General features: G+C 38.3%; 1 protein-coding gene across 3 annotated transcripts in view; it reads left to right on the top strand.

Annotated features, from left to right (window-relative positions):
- Positions 1-1,753: 1,753 nt before the first annotated feature.
- The window catches only part of ZFAT (zinc finger and AT-hook domain containing), a 147,669-nt gene continuing 124,201 nt past the window's right edge, over positions 1,754-25,221 (top strand). For all 3 annotated transcript variants that reach the window (XM_009674886.2, XM_009674883.2, XM_068933376.1), the window contains exons 1-4: positions 1,754-7,076; positions 10,528-10,619; positions 11,347-11,529; positions 12,921-13,182. The gene's annotated coding sequence lies outside the window, so the exon portion shown is untranslated. The remainder of the gene's footprint in view (positions 7,077-10,527; positions 10,620-11,346; positions 11,530-12,920; positions 13,183-25,221) is intronic.

Raw genomic sequence — 25,221 nt, 5'->3', positions numbered from 1 at the left:
GGCGGAGCCGGGCCGCGGCCGCCGGGCGGAGGCGGGAGGGGAGCCCCCTTCCCCCCCCCCCCCCCACAGGTACGAGCGGCGGCCGCGGCCTCGAGTGGGGCCGGTGAGGGGGCGGCGGTTGGGGGGGGGGGCAGCGCGCGCGGCGCCCCCCACACAGCGGCCGTTGGGAAGCGGGCGGCTCCCCCCCCTCCCCCCGCCCGGCCCTTCCCCCCGCAGCGCGCGGGGAGGGGGCACGTTGGCGCCCCCCCATCGCCCCAACCCCCCCCCCCCGGCGGGGGGAACCCGCCGAGCGGCGCCCCCCGAGGGGCCTGCGCCGCGCCCGCCACCCGCGGGGGGCCGAGGCCGAGCGGGAGCCGCCGAGGCGAGCTGTCCCCGCCGGCCCCAAGGGCTTCTCTCTTCCCCCCCCCCCTACCGCCCCCCATGCCTTTTACGTCACTTGTGAGTTGGGTCCCTTCCTCGCTGCACTTTGCCCTTGCCCGGTGGTCTGTAGCATGACGGAGCGCAGCTACCCGGGGGCCGGTGCTTCTGCGGTGCGAGAGCTGGGTCACCCACAAGGCCAGCTGCCTAATTCTGTGTATCCCGTTCCCACAGCAGCCCGGGCTGTGGTCGTAGAGAGCAAGGCCCTTGGGTGTGTGTTTTCTTTTTCTTTTCTTTTTTTGTTTTCTTCTTAATTTCTGGAGTGAGGCTGCTATTCAGATGTAGAGACTGAGTGCTAGGGACAGCCTGTTGTCTTTTCACGTTCAGAGAATGATTTAGAGAGGCAAAACGACTCGTTACTGGGGAGTATTAGTGGGTGCCAAGGCAAGCCCAGGTAAAGTTCTTACTTTGCCACAGACTCGCTCTGTGACCTTGGATTGGTCTTTCTGGATCAGTTCTCTGTTTGCTTATAAATCAGTAGTACTTTCCAAAAAAAAAAAAAAAATACCGTGCGAATAAATACACTGAAGACTTTGAGATGCTTATCTGCTGTTGTAATGGCAGGTACATAGTTATGTTATTCCTGTATAATAGCATAGATGCTGCCACCAGGACTCTATTCCGCTTGCAGAATTTTCCTGTCATAGTTAACCTTGGATGGAGATAGGATGCTTGTTTAAAAAGATGTTTTGTAACTTGTGATATTGCGCTATGTACGCTGTGTCCTTATAGTTCATGTTTTTTATGCAGAGTATGCTCTAATATACGTTTAAAGAGCTGGAATTCTACAGTGAGAATATTTTTTTTTTGTTTCCGTTTTTTTTTCCTTCTTCTGTTTGCCTATAGCAAAGCTGATGTCCTCTTCTGCTGCAAAGGAAACCTAATGAACTTCTAACGCAGCTGGATCTCTGATAATTGGCATCTCTGAGATGTATGATGTTAGATCTGGTGTTTTGGTAGGAAACAGGAAGAGAAATATTTTGATACACGATTGAAAAAATTACTTCTGGAATTGGTATATAACTTACTTTGATACCATTTAGTTGTACCTGCCAGGGTTGAGCAGTTGCATTAACTGAATGCTATCTCCAGGCGCCTCTGTATTTGCATGAAAATACTAACAGTAGTGACAATAAGTTCATTGTATGTGTAATGAAAAATAAACTTTTAATAATTTATTTTTGGGAACAGTATTTACCTTCTCACCTATGTGATGCTCTCTACAGAAAATGAAATGCCTCAAGTATGCCGTAGACCAAAAACTTCTATACAGATACATTGAACTGTGAAGCACTTACCTGTAAGTGGTTCAACGTACTGCTCTAAATAGTTGTGCAGTCAGTGCTGTAACAGGTGAATGCAGCCAAGCACAGAGTTGGAGGATGCTGCTGTTGCCATGAGTACTGACCTAAGTGAGCTAAGTTTTCCATCTTTTCAGTTTTGCTTTATACTAGCTTGGCCAGTTATATTAATTTTCCTTCTTTTTTTGTCTCCTGTTGTGGAAGGATAAAGAATCGCTAATTGACTAATAGCTTAGCCTTTTCTAAAGTATTTTCAAGTTGGTACGTTCAGTATGAAACCTCCGTTATTGGTTTTAATATTAAGCAGGAAACCTGTCATGTGTTGAGGGAAAGGTAATTACAATGCTGCTTCTTTTTTTTTGTATATAGAAACAACAAAACTGGAAGGAGTTGTCTGGCAAAATGGCAGTTCATTGTTAATTCATAATATGTAGGTGCCCCGGAAAAAAATCAAATACTCTGTTTCATAGCTACCCTTAGGCATCTTTAATTTATGCAAGCAGGACTTACTGAGTAACTACTAAGTCTCATTGACCTTAGTAGCTCCGTAGAGGTCATATTTTAACACAGATAAGTTGAGCTTGAACTGGGTTCCCCCCCCCCCCCCCCCCCAGTAGGAATTAGGGACAAGTATGTCTGTACATGATTACTTGCTTTTTCCACTCCTCCATAACACTTTCTTTTTTGTTGTTGTTTAGATTCTTGCTTGCAAGTGTTGCAATAAATATAGATGCTTTTTGGATTTATTTCTTTATCTAGCATCTTAATATTAATAAGGACACTAGCTTTTCTTTTTTTTATTTTTTTGAAAAATAAGTCTTTTTCACGGTTTCAGTAAAACAGAACAAATTGTAAGGTTCAAACAAACAGCTGTTAGACCAGGTTTAGGCTTAGAGAAACTTGGTGTATGGAAAGGCAGTTTTACCCAAATGTATACAAATGGCTCAGAAAAATGCTGATGTCACTTATGTTATTCACTTCTGCTGGTTCCCAGCAGTGCCTTGTGTCTTATGTAAGCTTGCACTGTACATCCTGTCCTGCTGTTCTCAGGCATGAAAATTCATTGGCATTATCTTACTGTAGATTTTTTGAGTGCTGAATGGCTACTGGCTGCTTGTTGTCTTGAATGTCTCCATGCAAATTTGTTACAAACATTCTGAAGATATCTGTGCTGGGAGTATAGTACTGTCCTGCTAAGTGACAGCTGAGGAATGAGTCGGAGTGAAACACAGCTCATCCTCCTGCTCCGCTTGGTAATGGGCACTGTAACCACTGTGAAGTACTGCAGATATGGAGATAATTGTGTGAGAGAGAGAAGTTACTGGAAAGAAGTCTTGTTCTGTATCACACATTGACGGACCACAACTGTAGTTTTGATAGCTGGTAATAAAACAGCCATATAAACCAAAGAATTATGGTTTGAATAGAAACTCCAGAAAAATTAAGATAGGAGAATAGAGGCTCTTATATTCTATTACTTGTACCCTTCTTGTTAGTGGTATTACAGAGCCAAATTCCTGCTTACCTCTCTTAGTGAATTCAGTTGTCTTTGTCTGGCTCCATGGCTCGTATAGGAAAGTTCTGTTGGAGCAGCTGAAAAGTTTCCTTCCAAGTGCTGATGTGACTGCAAGATGTATAGCTGTGTAGGGGAACAGTATACAGAAGGGAAGGGTGGACTTGGAGGAGAAGTGTACCTGGATAAAGGCCTGTGGGAATTCTTAGAAAAAAATTTTCATATAACTTTCCGTATGTGATCTGTTCCATACTGCGTGGAACAGTTTCTTTGTGATGGAGAAGCAAGGGGAATATATAAGACTTGACAAGGAGGCTGGCTATCTGAAAAGGAACAGGTGCAGTGCTTTGACACTTTAAAGCTAAACAAATTCTTGTAAGTGAGCAGTTCTTGCGGAGTTTAAGGAAATCTACTGGTAAAACATCTAAGAGGGACTTGAATTTTCATTATGAGTAGGGAATTGAAATATCAGTATTGTTCTTTTCATATAAAATGCAGAGGCTTTTTTTTTTTCTTCCTAGTACTTCCATATTTTTGGAGGATATGCAAATGTATTTTCAAACGATATGCAGAAAGATGGACAGTGATACAGATACATGCTTTTAAGCATAGACTTGTAGGAGCTGTAGCAGGAAACTTTTTAAAAACTGCTTCAAAACCACTTGCATGTAGTACATTCAGGATGCCATGGCATCATATTTTATTTCTTTATACATATTTATGTGCGTATAGAAATCCACATATATATTGTCATTATTTAGCAGCCTTTGCGTTTTGTAAACGTAGACAAATAAAGTATAGCCTGGAAGCTTAATCTACTAAAATATTTATAAGAAAGTTGGCTCTTGGAAAAAAGTTTCCCACCGGATGCAGTGGGTGTCAAGTCTAAAGGTCAATGGCAGATAAAGTAAAGGCTCTTTTGGATTTATTTTTTCTACGTTACAGAAAAAAAAAAAACCTAAATAAGCATGAAATCTTACAATGATACTTCCTAAAGTTCCAAATGCTTAAGAGATGTTTACAATTCTGTTCCCATTTAAGTTTTCTGTTGAAGAATTTAGTGTTCTTCTTTTGAGGGGAGCAAAAATATCAGTGCAGTTAATATATTCATGTACTCGTAGCACAGAAGTTCCTGGTGTAAATCAAAAAAGCCAGATGGAGGTTTAAGCAACTGTCATGTACAACTTAGAAAATGAACATTTCTGTTACTAATAAAGAAGCCAGATTGGAAATACATAATTAATCTCAGTGTCCTTTTCAACACGTGAAAAGATTTGACTAAAACCGTCATAGTATTAATGGAGACATTTTAGGCAAGCAATTTATGATTAATAAAACTTCGACAGTCAATACATGCATTCTTACTCTTTGTGTATGTCTACATTTACTAGTGAATAGTACTGTTACAGTGGGAACGAAATATGAGTGGTGGTAGACTTGAGTCTAATGTTATAAATTGTATATATGTATATTTTTATATATAGTTTTGAATGTGTATGTGTGAATATATATGTATATATGTACACACACACACACCTATATATGTGTATATATATGTTACATACCGAAACATGCTCTCCAAGTGGAGTCAATTTGAAATGGCAGGACTAAGGAGCCCCAGAGAGCAATCTTGCAATTAAGTTTATTCAGTGTGGGTATCGGTGACCTGGAAGAAGTGCACAGTAAGGTACTAAAAAAAAAAAAAATGCTTATGAGATGACACAAAGTCTATGTCAGAGAGAGGAGGAGGAGTGGGCAGATGGCAGTCAATACAAAACAGGTGAAAAATCAGATTGAAAGCAAGCTGAATAGACTATCCGAGTATGCCGCTTGCACACTGCTTGCGTTTTGTTTTAGACAGTACGATAGGGATTTTTTTTAATGTGATGTATAGAACAGAGAAGTAAAAAAAACCTTGTGGCTGGCAATAACAACAGTGGAAACATGCCTGCCATTGTCGGGGAGAGCTTCTGGGATGGTGGTGAACTTCAGGATAGAATTCGAGGTCAAAGTTTTTGCAACTACCTGGACTGAAAAACTTTTAAAAAACTCTTCAGTTGATAGACTTCATATGTAAGTTTATTCATATTTGTCTTTGACGTATGTAACATAGAATAATGTTAAAATGCTCTTCGATCTTAGTGCCTGGATAGTACAGTTGTGTGGCGTGACAAAAGATGTTTTTGAAACTGTGTAGAGGTAATAAGACATACATTTGTGAAGTTTTGCATGCATAATTTCTGTTTTATTTTATTCATCTATCTTGAAAGCTTTTGGGTAGCTGTTTAGTCTAACTGTTCGTTGTTTAGGTCTGTGTTCATATCCACTTTGTGTCTCGCAGGCACTATTGTGATGGTGAAGGTAAAGAATAAAGGACTACTTTTAATGATGAATAATTGGCTTTTTAATCCTTAGCAATGTGCTAGGTAGGTATTATACCAAAAAACCTCCTCCTCCTTCCCCTCCAAACTGCAAATTTAATTTAAGTAATAGTAAAGGCCTACAGATGGAGGAGAGTGTATTGAGATTCTGTTGATCAGCATGATGGATGATTTTGTAAACACAATAGCAATCTCAGTCTTTTCCTTTGTATTTCTGTTTCAAAAAGTTTTTTTCCTTTTTTTTAGGGAGTTCCATAGATTACAGCAGCAGTGAACTGGTCTAATTGGAGAATGCCCTACTACTCGTAAAGAGGGATTGCTTTGTCTGAGTTGCTACTTAATGAGGAGTAGCACAACCCACCCGAGAGCTTAAAATTTATTTGATATGGATATTTTTTTCTATGCTTGATGTTAACCATTAGGGGTATCAGCTTGCTCTTTGTATGTTTTCTTATTAAGATGACTCAGTCTGAATAACACCAGTAAAGAGTTTTAACTGCATGAGAGGTTGAGGGAACTAGGTCTACATTTCTGCAGAAGTAAAGATTAGAAAGATAAAGGAAGAAAGATTAAAATATTCACAAGAAATGCCTTAGATAAGATTGTTTCATGTCTTAAGGCATATTGAATCTTGTGGGAATGAGGAAGCTAAAATACTAAAAGGCTGTTTAATTCTTATATTTCACACTGAATCAACACTGTATTGGAATTCAAAGTGTTATTAGTGGAATCTGTAAGACCTTACATTGGCATTTCTATATGCAGAATATAGAGGTAAAATAAGCCTGAAACGGATTTCTTGCTGGGTAGGAGCGATATAGAGTATTGAATATTAGAGGCTTATCTTTAGTATAATAAATCAAAATGCCAGATGACCCTCTGAAGACTTTCTTCATCCATTCGCTTCATTATTCTCTCTGCAGATGTAGCACAGTTCAGTCAAATGCAGTGTTGTTGTTACTCTGATATTTAAAGTGTTCCTGAATACTGAGCAACTTCATGTGTGTGTTTGTGTTTTTTTTTTTTTTTTTTTTATGTACAGCTACTCTGTTGATCATTCAGATTATTTAATGCACTAACTGAATGTTTTTATGCGCAGAAGTCATAGTGTGACTCCACAGTTTTGGGAGACCTGTGAGGAGTGTCATGTACTCTGATAATCTTACAGAAAAAGCTCAAATGTGTACCTTCTGGAAACTACTCTTTACCAAAGCTGATGCTTGGCAACAGAAGATGCCCTGCTGACCCTTTGCAGCTTGGCAGAAAATGCTCCTTAGTGTGTGAGGCTAAGCCTGTACTCTGTATTCCAGGGTACAGATTGCTCAGGGCTGCTGGAACAGAGGCGTTTGTGGTGTGTGGATGTGTTTCTGTTTTGTTTTTTACCTTCAGCAGACTGTCTTCTTTTCTGGTATCCTCAGCACCAAGCAAACACAGTGGTAAAATAGAGGGCAGTTAATCAATGAGGTAAGAATTGGAAGCAAAAAGTTAAAAGTAGAATGTATTGAAAACTCAATTCTGATTTAAGTTTAAGCAAATAATGACCTCTAGCTGTTTAGCTGCTCTTACCTAGAATTTGTAAGACATATCTCAGCTATTGGACCTGGGGAGTCAGTACTCATAGTAGCAGGCTGTGATCAATGTTAGCTTTGGCTATGTATTTAAAGTTCTGCTGGCATGCTTTCTCTCTTCGACTATTGGTGGGTTGTTATGAGTTTTCCATCTTAACTTCCTTTCTGTGTTCCTCTTTCCTCATCCTTACTAGTGTTGTGGCTGGGGATGCAGAAACTGCATGTTGTTCGTGGTTCTTCCAAGCTGGGCACCTTTGTACCTTTGTGCTTAAAGGCTGCTTTTTTTTTTTTTTTTTTTTTTTTGTAATCCCTGTTCAGTCTATTGGCTGACTGCTCCATATTTGATATGCGTCTTTATTTTTACATGTATGTTTATTCTATATTCATATGCTTCATATAATGTGTTTCGTTAAGCTCTTGTTTTCCCAGCATGTTTCTAGCTCTCTATAGAGACCTTGTATGATAAACCTTGTTACTAAATAATCTGACTGTATAGTGTGTTTGTAAATGTTCTCTCTCATCATTGCCCTTAGTCTACTTCTGTTGGGGTTTTATTTATTTGAAATTATTGTTCAGGAAACTTCAGCAGAAAAACTTTTTATCTCAGTGTTGCATTTGTTTCCGGAAGGATGACTAAACATGTTTTTGCAGTTGAATTAGGTTAAGACAAAGAAAAAAAAAAAGCTAACTCAGTTTTAATATTAGCATTTCAGTCAGGTGTGTATTCATCTCATCTGGATAGCATACAGTTTATTTCAGGAATGTTTTTTCTTGATGGTGATTCTGTGAGCCTAGCTCTCTGATCCCTCTCTAGGTCAATAACATCTTCATTTTAACATAGGCCTCCACTGTGGGAAAACTAAGCTGTCTGCTGACAGGATCAGGCACTTTGAGGTGGATTCAGGTCACTGGAACATTGGGAATGTTCTCGTATCAGAGAAGCTAGGTCTTTATTTTTTTTTGCTACCTATCCCTCATGCATTCTAAGTATATCAAGAGAATACTTCAAGGAAACTTAAGGTGACTCCTTGCGCTTTCTGAAGACTACTATACTCTGTCCGTAGGCTTTATAGCAGGAAAAAAAAGCTGCAGCCCTCAACAGAGCTAGCCATGTTCAAAACTCAAATCAGGAGGAAAAGGAAGATCCTTTTAGCAAGGAAACTTGTGATATTTTAATTACTTAAAATACGCATCTGTCTATTTCAACTCTTTTCCCTCTCCCCTATTTTTATATCTGTAACCTCTAAAATGAGTTGCCAAATCTGGTTCAATGTTTTTTTTGGTATGACTAAGCACAAAACAAATATAATAGTTGATATCCTCAAATACGAGGTGCTCAGACATGGTCATCTGATCCTGTATTTCTCAGTGCATTGGTACAGGTTGGAATTAAATGAGTTCAAAAGCTTAATCAAAATCTTTACAATGACTGTTTTCATTTTGAATGTGGTGACTAGTTGACTTGTCTGGATAAACATACTGCTTGGCTCGGGAACTGCTAAGCTGGTTATTCAATTGAAAAGCAGTTTATGCCAAATATTAACTAGGAGCAGTAAAAACTCAGGAAAGAAAGATGAATACATGTACTTCAATCAGTTTATTAGAATCAAGGAATGTTTAAGTTGAGATTTTGTATCTTATCACGAAGTTGCATATTATAGTATCAGGAAGAGCTGCTGGCCTGTTTGCTGTTTTTTACACACCACTAACTTCAGTGTGAAGTTCCTTACTGCTGTCCGCTGTAGTTAATGACATTTGACTTCAATTCTTGCTTATATCCGTATTAAAAATGAGACCTTTATTTACCCAGTTTGAGTTGTTGTTAGTTTCACTTTTACACTTCACTTAACAGTACCAAACGTCCACATAAAAGCAGATTTTTGCTACAGATTTTGAAGAGTAGTAATCATTAATTCATAACAAGGTATATATGTTTCTTGTATAGCTTTTTAAGTGAAAAGGGGGATGCTTTTGTTAGTCAGCTACTTTAAAATAAAATTATATTCACTTTTTCATTTAGTTTAGTTTATAATATGCAGTTAATTTGAACTGTGCGGCTATCTGTTTCAGCCTTCCCCTGTAGAAGCAAAAAGGTATTTTAGCTGTCTTGTTAATCTTCACACAGATAGGAGTTTCAGATCATTGGAGACTGAAGCACTGTGTTGTACAGGTTATTGGTGATTCTGTGACATTTCCTGTCTTTTAAACTATTGTTTTAAGTTGGAGGCTATAGTTAATTTGAATAATTCTGCTTTTAAATTGTATTCAAATTATTAAGCAGGAATTTAAATATGTTTTTTTTTTTGCATGTGGAAAGCTTGTTTCATAGCAAATATTGCCAGTTTATCACATGCTCTTGAAATGTTGCTCTCATCATGCGTCCATTAATGTGATATTCCCAGTTTATTCAGCGAGCGTTAACACGCTGATTTTAAGACGAGTAAAACCTTCTTTGATGAAGAATAAAAGTAGCAGGTATCTGTAATAAGTGCTTTCGGTAACTTGTCCTGCGCTTGCATATAAACAGGTTGTAGAAGAAATTGGGCGAAGTAGCTGATTCCCGAGCTGAATCAATCTCCAAACACCTTGAAAGAGTTTATTTCAGTTCCCTATACTGGTTTCTTTGGCATGTTAAAAAAAAGTGCTTGAAACAGATGATTAACAGATTCCTTGTAGAAAGCTGAATGAACATGCCTTTCAGATTTTTTTCAATAGGTGAAATAAGTCTTATGTAATGTAGTGTTCTTACTCTTGAGACCTTTTCCAGTGAACATGTAGCCTGACCTAAGTATGACAGGATCCCTGTGAGGAACTCTTTTTTTTTTTTTTTTGTAATTACATTATTATTTTTTCTTCTGTAGAGGTTCTGAAATGAGATGGTATGGCAGCGTTATTTCTTTTTGTTTAGTTTTTTGCTTTTTGTGTTGGGTAGACGCTTGCTTTTTAATGAGATTTTATTTTGTACTCTAGAAAAGTTCACTTTAAAATCCTTCTGAAATCAAATTTATCACACAGGAACTCTAAACTCAATGATGTTCTTGTGTGGGACTTCTAGACTCCACTTTTGGGCTTGATTTGCATCTCTCATACTTTTCCACAGATGTCTACCCTTGACCTAATGAAGTAACTAATGTTAACGTATTCATAGTTGGCCAGCTACTAACAGAGGAGTAAGACTTATCCTTCGTTAGTAGATTTCACAAATATTTTTCAGGAATATTAATATTCAAAAATAAATTACATTCTCAAGTTCTTGAAGAGTTTTTTGCCCTAAGTGTTTTAGATGCTGCTGTATATTCAGAAACTTTTTTCTTTTATTTTTACCTTTTTTGTCTCTCTCTATTAAGGTAAACATGCTTTCCTGACTCATCTACACTGTTTGCGTACCAGCAGGTGGATGGAGCGTTGGTAGCAGAAGACAGATTTCCAGAGGTGTTTGGTACGAAAATAACCCCTCTAGCATTTAGAAAAAGCGATTGCTGAATAAGTCCTGCTCAGTTGATTTCCATGGAGTTGGAATCTGCTCACTGTTTTGGCATATGGTTCTGTGGAGAAGTTCCACGTTAACAAGCAAATATCGCAAGACAGTTTTCAGAGACTTGTAGCTGGGATGGACTCTCATACAGAGAGGGAAAAAGCAACTTAATGTTTCTCTGTTGGTTCTTTTGAACGTCAGTTTTGTGCTGCAAAGCAGTGAAGCTAAATCTAAATAATTCTAAGATTATTATTACCTTTAATATAAGGTAACATGATTTTGCCCAACTTGATTTTTTTTTTTAAAGTGTTTAGTACCTTCCCTCTATTTTATTTCTTTTCCACGGTGGTAGTTATCTTACTTATAAGTATACCATATATTTATTGTCTCCATGTGACTAGTTCTCCACTCAAAATATTGGTATAAGAGGTCTTAGGTATCATTATCTTGTTTTTTTTTTTTTTTTTTTTTCTTTGAGGGGTAGAGGGAGGGGTTTGTGTTACGGTTTCATAACTTAGCTATATTAATTTAATAATATACTGCCACCAAAATAGGCGATCCTGCCATATACATTCACTTCTCACTGTCAATGCTAAGAATTGCCCTGCCATCTGTCAGTTAGATCCAGTAATTTAATTTTCTACTATAGCAGAAAATTCATCTTTTTTCTTTTTTTTTTTTTCTTTTCTAGGAGTAGTTTGCAGATAGATACGGTGATTGGTCTAACCAGCTTGCATCATGAAATTATAAAACTCCTAAAACAATGGAGAGGGGAGAGCGAGACTGAGACTGCTACCGCTGCTACTGTACTCTTACTGTGATTAACTCAGACCGTCCTGAAATTGCATCAGTAATCTCTGTAGCACATGTGGTTGTGAGTATCCTTTTAGTAGGCTCTTCATATCTTTAGGATGGTCATTGTGCAACGGTTAAGTTATACTAAGTAGTATTCTTATTGCATGGTCAATTTTTATTAGAAGTGTGATCAGGAACTTGAGTGCAATTTTTGCATTCATGCATTACTCTGTATTTTGCAGACATGCGTAAATTTTAGGTTTTCAGGTTCTGTGACTTAAAGTTCAGCTAATAAAAACTATTTCAGGATTAGCTCTAGTATAACTTGCATTAGCATCTCCAAAATGCCATAGGCTATATAGCAACGTTCTTTGCCGCTTAACTGAGTTTTTTTTCTAAGAAATAGATTCCGTTTATTTATTTATTTGGCTTTCATATGATGAACAAAAGGGGTAAAAAGATTAATCTTGAATAAGTTTCACTGTTTGACCAAGTACTTTGAAATAATTTGTAGTAGATACTGTGAAATTTTTGGAAATCCTGCTCGGAGAAGGGCTCTCCAAATCATAAAAGTGGCTTTGACCTGACAGTGTCTGGAAAGCCAGGTTTCATTTGTGATGGGTTTTTGTCTGTGTTTTTTTTATTCTGTTTTTTTTTTCTCTCTTGGTGTTGTCAACATGTATATGAGCCCCAGAAAGGACCTGTATGTTTCCAGCTTCTTCAGAAAATCAGCTGCATAAGTACCATTGTTAGAAGATTTTCATGTACTATACTTCTCTCATAGTGCTGATTCCCAAAGATGGCAGATTATTTTCTGTTTAAAAACAAAGAGCACCTTGCAGGAAAACTTTCTCGGGTTGCTCTTCTGCTGTTTTCATGAGTTCAATCAACTTGCAGAGTTATATAAATACAAGAGTTAGCTTAAGGTGAATGGTATCACTGTATGGGGGAGAAAATAGTTGGAAGAAGGTTTTACAGATCTCCTGTTTCAGTAATGCCTTAAACCATATTAATAGTTTCCTGCATAATGAAACCCCTTACTGGGGTATTATTTCAATTTATACTGCTGATCTAATGAAAGAAAAGAGTTCCTACCCCAAATCCGTCTCCTCCTGTTTCCTTTACTTTCAGAGCTTAATGGACGTCTCACTGAAGTAATTCAACTTGCCCAACAATTGAAAGGTCATTTAGTGACCTACGTCCATGTTTTAGTTGGGATGAGGAATACAATTTTGACAGAAATGTTCCGATGGTCTCCAGTTACTGTTCTGCAGTTTGTCTTATGGAGTGTACAGAGTCGCTTCCTTTTGGATGAAACAATTGGAAGATGTGCTTCTGAACTTGCCTAATGCATTCAGACTAAGGGAGTTTAAAGCATGGATAGGACTAGAGCTAACTCTGGATTAAGGCTTTCTGCAATACATGTAGTTTGCATATTGTATCTTTAACACCAATTGTTTTGTTTTGCAGATCTACTCCTGTTGTGCTGTACTGTCCAGTACTGTGTGCATAGCCTTTTTTTTCAGATGAGCACGTTGGTTGATTCACCAAAAGCTGTGACAGACAACAGAGTCTTAGAAGCTTCTGTGCATGTGTGGAACTGAGAAGCCCAGCACTGATACCCTGTCAATACTGACTGGGGATCCGGGAATCTGGCATATCTATTTTAAACTTTTTCTGAAGGTCCCAGTCTGCAGGCATTTTCAGAAGATGCTGCATATACATTGACCAAGTAAGGCTGAACCTTACCTAAAATGTGCTTGTTTATGATATTTGAAATTGTGATAAAAGCTGTCAGCCTCCCCTCTCTGTGAATAACTTTCTACTGTTTCATGTTTGCCTCGGAGCTGGGAGGCTGGGGTCAGTTTCTGCATTGCCAGAACTTGTACTTCCAGGAGAGCTCTTCTTAGCCCCTAACCTATTGATTAAACTGAGTACGTTTCATCCTTATTTTGAAACTTGATGACAGCATAAGATAATTCAAAGTTTACTGGACCAAATGCATCCGAAAAGGAGGACTGTAATGTCATATGAATGTGGAGACTTGGAGTCTGTAGTCTATCCTGAAATATAGGACTTCTTGTGTATTACTTGAGTATTATTGTTTAATTTATTTTAAATTTCTTGTTTAAAACTGTCTTGTGGGAGACAGTACTGCTTTTTTTTTTTTTTAGCTTGTTTGAGGCTATTCTAAACTTAAATCTTTCATACTGCCAGTTCTTAAATGGAATAAAATAATAATCTTGAAGTTTTCGTTCAAGAGTATTGAGTAATAGACAAAGGTGATCTTGGGATAGCATTTGGCAGCTTATTCAATTCAGTAGGCTTAGGTATGCAACTTATATTAAAAAATAAACTAAAGAGAAATTGCATTTGAAACTTAGATTAAAACAGTCTTACTGTTAAATATTTGGTAATCCAAAACTTTTGGGACTGTGTCCTGTGACTACTTGAGATGCCTAAAATGTGGTCTATGTTGATGGTAAAACTTGGCTATTTATAGGAAAGCCTATGCTGATGTCATCTATGGATAATGCTTTTTCCAAAGATGATTCAGTTCAGCATCATGTCTGAGGGTGATTGTTTAAACAAGGTCATGGTTATTTGAAGCATATCACAGCAGTTAGATCATACAGTTGCAAGAATGCTGGTTGGAGGGGGCCTCTGGAGGTCTGTGGTGCAACCCCTTGTTCAAAGCAAGCCTATAAGTAGCACTTGGTGGACTCAGCTGTAGCTTTGTCTCGGCAAGTCTTGGAAAGCCCCAAGGACAGCGAATCCGCCGCCTCCCTGTGGGGAGGGGAGCTCGTTCCCCTGGCCCATCACGCTGCTGGCGACAACGTTCTTCATCGCGTCCAGCCTGAACCGTCCACGCTGCGTTCTGAGGCTGTTGCTCTTGCTTATCCCGCGCGTCACCGCTGAGGAAGCGTTTGGCTGTGCTGTCTTTGTCGGTGCCCTCCCTCGGAGGTGGTGGCTAGCCTTCTCGTTGCCAGACGAAACAGGCCCGCCTGCCTTCGGCTCGGGCGCGGGTGATGTCGTCCAGGCCCGCGGCCACCGTGGCAGTGCAGTGCTGGACCCTGGCTGGTTGCTCCGCGTCCTTCTGGCCGTGGGGGTCTCGGCGCTGGGCCCAGCAGTTGGAGCGCGGCCTTGCCGGTGCCGAGCGTGGGGTCGCGTTTGCGCGGGCGTGGGGCTGAGTGCCTGTGAGCTGCTGGCCGCCCCGCGCGCGGCGCGGCGCGGTGCCGCGTGCGGTTTGCCTTGCCCGCGCTGAGGCCTTGTCTCCCGTGTAACCTGGCTTCTCCGCGGACCTGAGCCCTTTGCAGCAGGGCCGTCGCCCAGCCAGCGACTGCCGGGCTGTGCTGACGCGTGGGGTTATTCGGCCCTGGGTGCGGAGCTTTGCGCTTCTCCTTATTGAACCCGCGGAGGTTTCTTTTGGCGCCGTCCTCGAGTTTCTGGGGGTTTTCCTCTCTCGGCGTTATCTCGCTGCCGTTCACCGTGTCGACCTCCCTCCTCTTCCCTCCCGCTCCGGTTCGTTATCACTTGGCAGTTTGTTGAGCGCGCGCTCCGCGTCGCCGTCCTGGGTGCCGACGAGCACGTTCGGACCGTAGCGTTGGCCCCGGGTTCCTGCTTTGCCAGCCGGCAGGTGGACGCTAAGCCTTTGCTTACGACCCTGTGAGCCAGCGATCCAGGCGGTTTTTGGGCTGACCTTGCCTTCTGTTAGTCGAGCTCCTGCTTCCTCAGCTTCCAGGTGAGGCTGCGGTGGGAGACTGCGTCAAAAGCTGTGCTAAAGTCCGAGTACATTGCATTCGCTGTTCAACCTTCATAATAACTTGCATCATATGAGCTTGGTCTGTCATTGATAAATGCGTTAACTCTTTGTGATTATCTTCTTGTCCATATATTTAGAAGTGAATTCCGAGTAAGGTATTCGGCACTTCTTCCAGATACTGAGGTAAAGCTGTACCTCCCTTTTTTGCCTTTCTTAAAGATGGGTAAGAAACTATTTTTTTCCACTCGTCAGGAACCTTCCCTAAATGTCACAACATTTTCTGTAGATGACACTGATAACTCTGTCAACAGTACAGTAAAAGGAAAGTAATGTTTTAGGTAGCTGGAAAGCAAAAGTCTTTCAAAAAAATAAAGAAAACCCACACATATAGATTGTATTTTCATTATTTAGAAAAACTTTTTCCAGCTAAAAACTCACTTCTGTCTTCTCTGAAATAAGCTATGGCTATATAATTGCTCTTCCTTTCTATTGTAGTCCAGTAGCTGAATGACAAATGTTATTTTGTTCCAAGTAGGGAAATATGACTGAAATGCCTCAAGTAGACTTTCCTTGTCTGTTAAATTTTTGTAGTAGTCAAAATTATTTAAGGAGGTGGTGGCTTGATACTAGAGTAAATCTTTAAGTGAGAAAGACTGAAAGTAATAACTTTCTAAATATATTTGTCAGATCTTATATAAGATTTAATTTGGGAATATGGGGAAGTGTTTTCTTAATTTGCCAATGTATTATGTCTCTTTCCAACTACTGTCAGTAAACTTTGAAGACACATTTCCCAAAGAAAGACTTGCTCAAATCTGCGTTTTTAAGTAGAGTTAATAGTTCTGAGTTGTTTAAAAAATATAGTAATAGTACAAAACTCTTCATTTTATGTGTTTTTTTTTTTTTTTTTTTTTTTTTGTCTTGTTTGTGAATTGGTTGATGCTTAAGTGGTGCCATGATTTCTTGCTGTTCTTGTGTGGACAGTTTCCTTTGGGGAAGAAGGCCGTATATGTGTACCTAAAAGAATTAGTCTCCTGAGTATTATTGTAACAAAAATAATTAATATTTTTATGAACTTATGCATAAAGAAAAAGATGCTTTGTAAAACCAAATGCCACACACTTATCTGATGTTGATGACTTGTGTGCCTTCTGGGTTAAGCCTATCTTCTTTGAAGTAATTTGAAAATGATATATACTTTGCTTGGAGCAAGGTTAGGACTGATACTGTTATACAGGCGGTTTCTTGGTTGGATACCTTCAGGATTTAATTGCAGTGGACTACAGCATGTATTTCCCCTGCTGTGTGTTGAAACATTGCAGTTTAACTGAAGTCTGCAGGCTACAATAACAATCTCGGCCTGTACTTACTGAATTTGAATGTGAGAATGTCAGAGCTTGTCATATTTGTAACTAAAGTAATTTTCAAGGATTGGAATATGTTTTAAGGGCAGCCATCTGTGAGCAGGAATACTTGTGTTGTGTTGCTTTTAGACCTCTTGGTGGCCTGGCCCAACTTGCTGCATGTTTCCTCACCAGCTTCCTCCAGCAGTACAGTAGAATGTCAATGTAGTAGAAAAAAATAGAGGTAAGGAGGCTAATGTTAGCAGTCTGACAAGCGTATTAACAGATCATTCAAATGTATGCTTCTTCAGGAAACGTAAGCTAAGGGATTTTGTAGTCTAAACATATCCTGTGCAGTTCTCAGCTTCGTACTCAAACTCCCCTGCTTTTCCTTTTCTTCCACTCTTCACCTGTTAATTATAATACTAGTGGTTTTCATCAGTGTTACATGGAAATTTTTTTGGCATTTGTTATCACCAGAGAATTGTAATTGCAAATGTCTCTTTCTTCAGTTAGTGACTTTTCATTAACATGTCCTAAAGGTGTTACTGTTTTTGAGTTTGCTGCAGCTATGGATACCCATTCAAAAACAAAAAACAAAGCAAAAAACTAACAAATAATGTATTCATATAGCTTTCCTAATCTTGCTCCTTTAGGGGAAGTCTGTCCATTTACACTTAATCATATCTGAGTAGGCAGACACAGAGTGCTTAAACAGTTTAGGAAACTTTCCTACTGGAAATGTTAAGGACTGAAAGATTTGTATGCAGGTTAACTTTTTACTGGTGGAACTCTTGATCGTACTGCAAAATGCATCCACTAAGTGTATCCTGTACGTTTTTATTCGTTGTCAAGTTTTAGAATTGTTTTCTGCCCTCCTACTTGTATGTTCTGTACTGTTTGAAAGAGATGATCAGATGAACTGTTGTATATTTAGTAGTGTGAATTTTCTTTTTAATTTCTAGATTAAGTATAAGATGCAGATGGTCACTCAAAGATGACTTTAAAAGAAAGAGCTCATTTTCTACATACACCTTTGTTTTGGACCAGAAATGTTGGTTACCTTCAAAGAGGCAGCAGACTATGGGTACAAATTGGGAAGTGAAAGACTCTTCAGGATGAAATGGAGATGGCACGTGGAGAGGTAGTTGTATATTGTATTTAAAGTGACTTGTTTTAGTGGTTGTTGATAAAATCTCTCCAGGAATCTACCCCGGATTAAACATTCTTCTTTTGCTGTAGCTCTTTACCAGGAATGATGCAATAATTCCTTTCCTATAGAAGGGACCATGACAGAGGTGAATAGCTGAAACTATAAACTTAGAAGAATCATATAACAGACAGCAGTATTTTTGAGTTATATTTTAAACCCAGTGAGATTATGTAATCAAAGTTTCTTGATAAACCTGAGGAAGGGACTGAATCTTTATGTGAAACGTGGTCTAACAAGTTCTGATGATTCATGGCTCTTCTAGATTTGTGTTTCCAACTGTTCACCTTTCTTGTATGGTTGGTGCACTGTGGTGTAGATATCTTGTTAGAAAAGTTTTGGGGGGGAGTGGCAGGAAAAAAAGCAGTGTGCGATGCTATCTATAATACAGTGTTATAAACTGGGTCTATCCAAACCAGCAAAAGTATTCACACAAGTGAATGTCTCTGCTCTGAGGAAAAAAAATAAAGATAAGGATGCGAACATGCTTTCTTCCTTTTCCTGCGCTTGATTGCAGGTTAACCTATCATTTGAGATTTTTGAGGATAAATCATTATGATAAGTTTTTAGTATGATAGGCAGATGTTTTAATTGCTCTTTAAAGCAAAATTATCTTGAATCAACCACTTCCCACCCGCTGATGTGACTGTTCCGATCACTGAGTACTGCAGAACCTCCCAGGTTACCTGAAGTAAAGGCTTGATTTGGCTGGATAACTTCTGGCATGTGTTAGATTACCTAGTGGAGAGTCAAAATGGTATTCTGCAAATAAATATATGGTTTCTTCAGGCTGAGCTGTGCTTTTCAGCTTGAGAAAAGACGACTAAGGTGGGAGGGAGGCGGTGTCAAATTACTGTCTTCAGTTGCCTATCGGGTAGTCATAGAGAAGGTGAAGCCAGATAATTTTTGGAGCTGCACAGCAAAAGCTTGAGAGGGAATGGACACAAGTTGCTACAGGGGAAATTCCAGTTAGATAAAAGGAGAAAGTTCTTCGCAATGTGGGTGATCAGAGTGGATCAGGTTGCTCAGAGAAGTTGTGAAATCTCCATTCCTCAGGAGATGCTCAGAATTTGACTGCACGAGACTTTGAGCAACCTGATTTTATTTCAAATTTAGCTCTTATTTTGAGCAGCGAGGTTGTAGTATATGCCCTCCAGAAATTCCTTCTGCCCTAATTTATGCTTGGATTCTGTGTTTCATGATTAGTTGTAGCTTATTTTATCTTAAATAAGTATAGGCTTAGCACTGTTGTTCTAAGTTGTGATTCTGATCTGCTACTGCTGTGACTTTTCATGTCTCACTGTGCTCACTCAAGTCAGAAATGGGACCTTCAGACTTCTGTACTTTTTCTGAAGCATGTACTGACTTACTGCTGTTAATACACAGGAGCTCTGGCTGCATTTCTGCTTTACTGGCTCTGTGTGTTTCAAGTCAAGCTGTACGAAAGTGAAACCAATTTGTAAGGTACTCTTGTAAGGCCATTTTTGTTCCTGTTTTTTGTCCGAGCTGTTTTATTTACAGTTCACAGCACTAAAACTTCGGCAGGGAAGCATATTGGAAGAGTAGGGAGGTAAGAAGTCGAAATGCAAATCCTATTTTTCTGTTATGTAGAAATTTTCATAGTCCAAACTCTATTGCAGATGGGCAATTTGGTTGTATATACAATTTCTGCATACAGTTTCTGTGTTCTAAAGTGCTTCTTCAATCAAAATTAAAAATTAATGCCCCTTTCCTTCCCTCCTATTCTGCCTGCTCCTAGCTTTCTGTGTATAGTATCCTCCTATAATGTACTTGAGGTTATGTAAATTGCAGGTGAATGCACATGTGAGTTCGCTTGAGCTATGGAGAATGAAAGGAAAAAAAATCTGTGTTTGCTACTCATTTGTACGTTTTTGGATTGAATGTAAAAAATGAGTGTAACGAATGAAGGTGATTTCTTGTCTTGGATGCTGCATATATGTGTCCATGGTTCAGCTTGTTTACAGTGTAAGAATTCTCCCTTCTAGAATTATGGATTGATTACTTTTTCCTGTTACCCCTTTATTTGGAAGTGAATCTGGGAGAGAGTATAAGACCTTTTTTTTTTTTTTTTTTTTTTTTTTTTTTTTTTTTTTCCTTCTTCTTCATCTGCTCTTAGTTCCAGGAGACTAAATTTACAGATTTATTCTAAGTTTTCATGGAGTTTGAGATGCAGGGCAGATGGATGGAGGCCCTTTTGAACCAGTATCTAGAATTTTTTTTGCTCACGCCATCATGCTTGTTTTCTGTAGTTCATCTTTAATGTTCTCCTCTGAGAAAAGGAGAACTATTTAACAACAAATTTTTAGCTACATTTGTTTTCCTGAAGTGATAAACATATAGATGTTGTTTGACTTCTGCCCTCACTTAACTGTCCTTAAATTCTATCTCCACTGTATTAATAGCATCCTATTATTTATGATTTCCCATATGTTCTTAAAATATCAAACTGTTGTTTAGTTTCCTTTTCTTTACAACTGATACTAGTTTCGGTCTCTTTTTTTCAATTGAGCCTTGAATTCTAAACCAATTTTTCCACCGGTTGTACAAAAATTGGTAGTTGTACTCTGTACTACTGTATGTATAATCATAAGAAACAGTGCGTACTTTCCTGAGAATACAGAGGAGATGCAGTTTTAAAACTATTTATGTACTCTTACCACTTCTTCACGACAGTTAATCATATGGTGCTAATTTTTCGTGCTACAGTGAACTTCTTGGCTGGTTACGAGATCAGAGCCTTATCTGTACTAGAACATACAATCAGTATTCAGTGTGGTAACCCACATACCTGAATCACTGTATGAGCTAAGTACCATTGTGGATGGTGTGATCTGGTGGACTACATCCAGAGCTGCAAGCTGGAGTTCTAAAAACGTAATACTGGTTTGGACTGGTTGTTTTACCTAGGGATAATAGATTATTTCCTCCTTTTGATTCCTGCAAAGGTAGAATAAAAATATTCATGAACCGTAGGGCCAGTTAAAATGTACAAAAATGACTAAAATGTCATTGTTTATTACTTCAGAAAGCTAGATAAATTTCATTTAAATATTTATTTTACAATAAAGCTGTTTAGTGGGAAGAGTTGTTGTTGTCCCCCTTCCCCGCCCTACGCGCGCACACAGGGGGAAGAGGGGACTTATGATTAAAATCTGTAATATCAGAGGAATGGGTTTCTGTTTAAATACTTTGGAGTTACATTACTGCAAAGTGAAAATGGAATTAATCTATTAAAAGTATGATGAATATGTTTGACTTTATTTTTCTGCCTTATTTAGTTTGTGGGTTGTTGTTGGGTATTTTTTTTTTTTTTCTTTTGATCTAGCCTCATACTTTGGAGGAGGGAAGAGTTTTTTGGGGAGGAAGTGGGAGGAAAGTGAGAACAGATCAGCTGATGTAGCCTTAGCATTAATCTTTAACTGTACTATACTACACAGTTTTAAAATTCAGTTCTTCAGTGGTAAAAAAAATTAGTGAATGCTAGCTGTTGATTTCCATTGTGAATTGCTTCCTAATTTTTTTAACCTATATGCAATTTAAGAATTCTATTTCTAGGATTTAATATTTAATTCTCAATTCTGTTCTGGTCAATAAGCATTACTTAAAATAATTAGTGCACACACATGAGCATGCACGCACAAGTAGACTTCTCTTACAGTTAACTATTTCTGTCATGCTGGTGATGAAATGAAGATTTGGTGTTAAAACGTGGGGAGAAAAGAATGAAGGCTCTTTCTTTAGCTGCCCTGGTGCCTCTGCCTCCTCACTGTCTTCCATCTCCTCCTTTCCCCATCTTGTTGAACTCTCTTAATTTTGATTAAATAAGCACTTTAGAGCACAGAAACTGTATGCAGAAATTGTATATGCAACCAAATTGCACATCTTGCAATCGTGCATCGTGATAATGCAAGGTGCAGAGTTCAGTATAAGCGGTAAGATTCTGATTTCCATTTGGAAAAGCTGCACTATGTTTCTGTTGTGGTCTGCATGGCTCTAGTTTGGAAACTGTTAAAGAACACAAACTTCAGCTGCCCTAGTGGTGTCCCCTTTTTATATATTTTTATTTTTAAATCTTTTAATTCTTCCAGAGTAGTGACAGCTGAAGAACAGTTCCTAGGCAGGTGATCCAACATTGCTTGTTGGAGCATGACAAATGAGTATATTTCCTATATCAAAAGGACTTAATGTAGTCCTACAGTTTTGCATCGTTCTGTATGTTATCTTGAAAGGCTTGGTAAGCTGCTTTGCTTGTTTGGGTTTTTTTGGCCTAGTTATGGATTTAGAAGAGGATTTCACACTTCAGATAAAGCTACCTTTATTGCTGTTCTTGACAATTAACAGTTGCTGGTGTTAGCAGACACCAGCAGTTAGTATTCTTCAGTTTGTGATGATTTTTGGAATAATTTCTGTTTTAGTATGTTACCAAATGAGCATTACCAAAATGAGAACAGTGCCTTTGATGCAAGCTGGAGTATGCCATCTCCTTATATTAAAACAAACATAAACCACGTGCTTGGGAAGAAGATGCCTAATAAGTATTCGGCTTCAATTTTCATTAAGTTTTTGTAGAAGTTGTAACCTTCAAGCATGTTACTGTACAAAATGATCTGTACTGTATCCACTTTTCTGTTTTAACACCATATTTGGGTGACTGAAAATTGCAGCCCCTTACTAGGGCTATGATCCTTTTGTATGGTGTGTAAATATTTGTAGTTGACATTGGGTTTGATAAGTGGGGAGAGACTTCATTGTCTTATATATTGGCTGTTCTGTGGTGATTTACCTGTGAAAACAAAAGGAGTCTGAGGAGAGTTTGTTCTCTTCAGGTAGATGACATTGTAGTAACCTTCATTATACCTTAAGAAGTAATTGTTAATAGAGAGCAGCATAATAAATGGTTCGTTGCAATTTAACGCTCAGCGGCCTAACTAGTCAAATACCGTGTGCCTATCTCTGCATGAAATAACCCATTTCATTCCAAATTAAAATAGGAATTTTTAATTTTGGAACAGGCTAAAGAGGCCTTACTTGCAAATGAACACTGGCTTTTTAACTACTTATTCTCAAAAATAGTGAAGGTCAGCGTGGTATCCATAGTGACTGCATGCAGCTTCCTCGTTAATCTTGGTATACTCCTATAATACTTAGTCACTTACTATTAAAAAGTTCTCAATTTCAGAAGGAACCTCTTTTTGGAAGCAAGATGTGATTGGGTTTCTGTAACTGAGAAATCCTGAATGTGTAATTTTTTTTCAATTTTAAACTGTTATAATTCACACTTTCATCAGTTGGTGTGGAGGCTTAAACAGAAACCCCCAAAACAAACAACGTTAAATTGATGGAGTCTACGTATAATCTGGCAGCAGAATACTTTTTGCATATGAAACTTTTTCTTTATTCTATAAGAATAGAGGATGCTAAATGAGAATATATGAATCTATTTTCAGTAGATTGTTTAAAAAAATATATACAAAATTAAGGCATCTAAGTATCTTGTGAATGTGATCCAGCCCAAATTACATGATTAAAAAACCTGCTGATAGTAGATTCAGGCTCTTCTCTATTTTCCACTTGTAGCACCATGAAGGGGGCCCTTTTTGCATCAGCAAGAGCACTGCTTAAGTCCTTTGAATTTTGATTAGACTTTTGGACTACTTCTTTGCAGAGCACTGCAGAATCAAAGTTTTAGAGAATAAGCAGCACTTAATTGTGTGATGTATTTAATGAATGACTTTAGTTTAAAATAAATTCTTCTCTATTTTTTAATGTTAAGTCTTGCAAATATGAATTTTGAATACTTATAATATTATAAAGGCTCCCTTAATGGAAAGGAAATTATTGCAGAGCAGAATAGTCTTGTGGGAGTTTCAGTACTAATTTATTGTTGAAGATGTTTAGTAATATTTTTCCATCCTGAGGCCATTTGTGCTTTTCTTCCTTTTCTCATCCCTCCCCCTTAATGCTTTCCCCATGGGTAAGGTTTTGTCTTATTGTTTTTGGATTTTTTTGTTTGATTATCATAGAGCCTTGAACTGATCAAGTATAATTCTGACATTGAAAACGAATATTTTTCAGAATCCTGTCAAGTTTCTATTTCTAACATTTTATTATAGCCGTGACTGTTTTCTTTCTCTCTGTCTTGCTCTCCCCTTCCTCCCCCCCTTTTTTTTTTAACCTGAATATAACTTTATCCTTTTAGAAGAATATTTATTTCTAAATAAATAAAATCAATATTCAGAGTGGTAAGTCCATTTATTTTTGAGAGCTCTGGGAATGAGAGTATACAAAAATAAAAGTTTAGGGAGCTCTTTAAAAAGCATACATATTTGAACCTAAAGAGGTCTGAAAATGTGTATTAAAAGTTGGGCACTTGTATTCAAATGTGTTGCATTTAGATACTTGGTTAACTTGAGAACGCAAAACTACTTTTTGTTCATGAATATGTGAATCAGATTTTCTTCAGAGTAAGTTGAGCAGTAGCAGGTTGGGATGATTATGGAAGCATGTCATCTCTCTCTCTCTCTCTCTCTCTCTCTCTCTCTCTCTTTTTTTTTTTTTTTTCTTCTTATTTTCTTGTCTCCTAAAGGTAACTGACTGCTTTGTACTGTTACACAGTGGCACCGATGTGTAGTAGTCTGTTGCTGTAAACATCCCCGACTGGAAGCTGTAAGAGCAGGTCTAGCTTTCAGTCAGATGTTTGCTGCACCTGGCTATTGTTGGACAACATGGGAAGGAAAAGCTGCCACATACCTGTATTTATGTGTGTATATATAATGCAGTTTGCATGGACACAGTTGAGTTGACTTAAAATGAGTTAACTTGAGTCTTGTTAATAGCATAGGTTTGATTTCTGGAGATTTCATCTGTTATGAGATGGTGATACACAGCTATTGCCTATGCATCACTCAAGATTAAATTCTCTGCTGCTCTGTTTTATGAGCTTTGGAATTATGCTTCGTTGCAGCATAATGAGTAGTAGCATTTAATTTCTTGTACAGTTATCCAGCAACCAGACTTGCTTTATGATTTCTTTTTTAACATCTGCTATTTCTGACACTCGGTAAAAAATGATTATAAATGCTGTCTGATATTTAGGAGACTCTTTATCTGTCATGCTTAGCTTTCTGTTGTTCTTTCCGAAATTCCAAGTTTAGAATCTCTTATGGGTGGTACTCTTAATTGTTTGTTTGTAAGCTGGATATAGCCCAAGGCCAAAACAAAGATGGTTTTTTTTTGTTTTTTAGTGATGGGGTTTTTGTGTGTGTGTCTTTTTATTTTTTTAGTAACAGTACCCAAGGTATACACTTGTTTGTGATATGGTCTTTTTGTTTTGTGTTACACCTACCAGGGCATTAGAAAGGGGTGTGTGTGTGTGGTTTTTTTTTTTTTTTTAAAGTAAATAACAGCCTTTGAAAATGCTTCTTTGGCATTAAC

Source organism: Struthio camelus, chromosome 2 (genome assembly GCF_040807025.1).
Source record: "Struthio camelus isolate bStrCam1 chromosome 2, bStrCam1.hap1, whole genome shotgun sequence".
NCBI classification, from domain to species: domain Eukaryota; kingdom Metazoa; phylum Chordata; class Aves; order Struthioniformes; family Struthionidae; genus Struthio; species Struthio camelus.
This window is presented reverse-complemented; position numbering and strand designations above follow the sequence as displayed.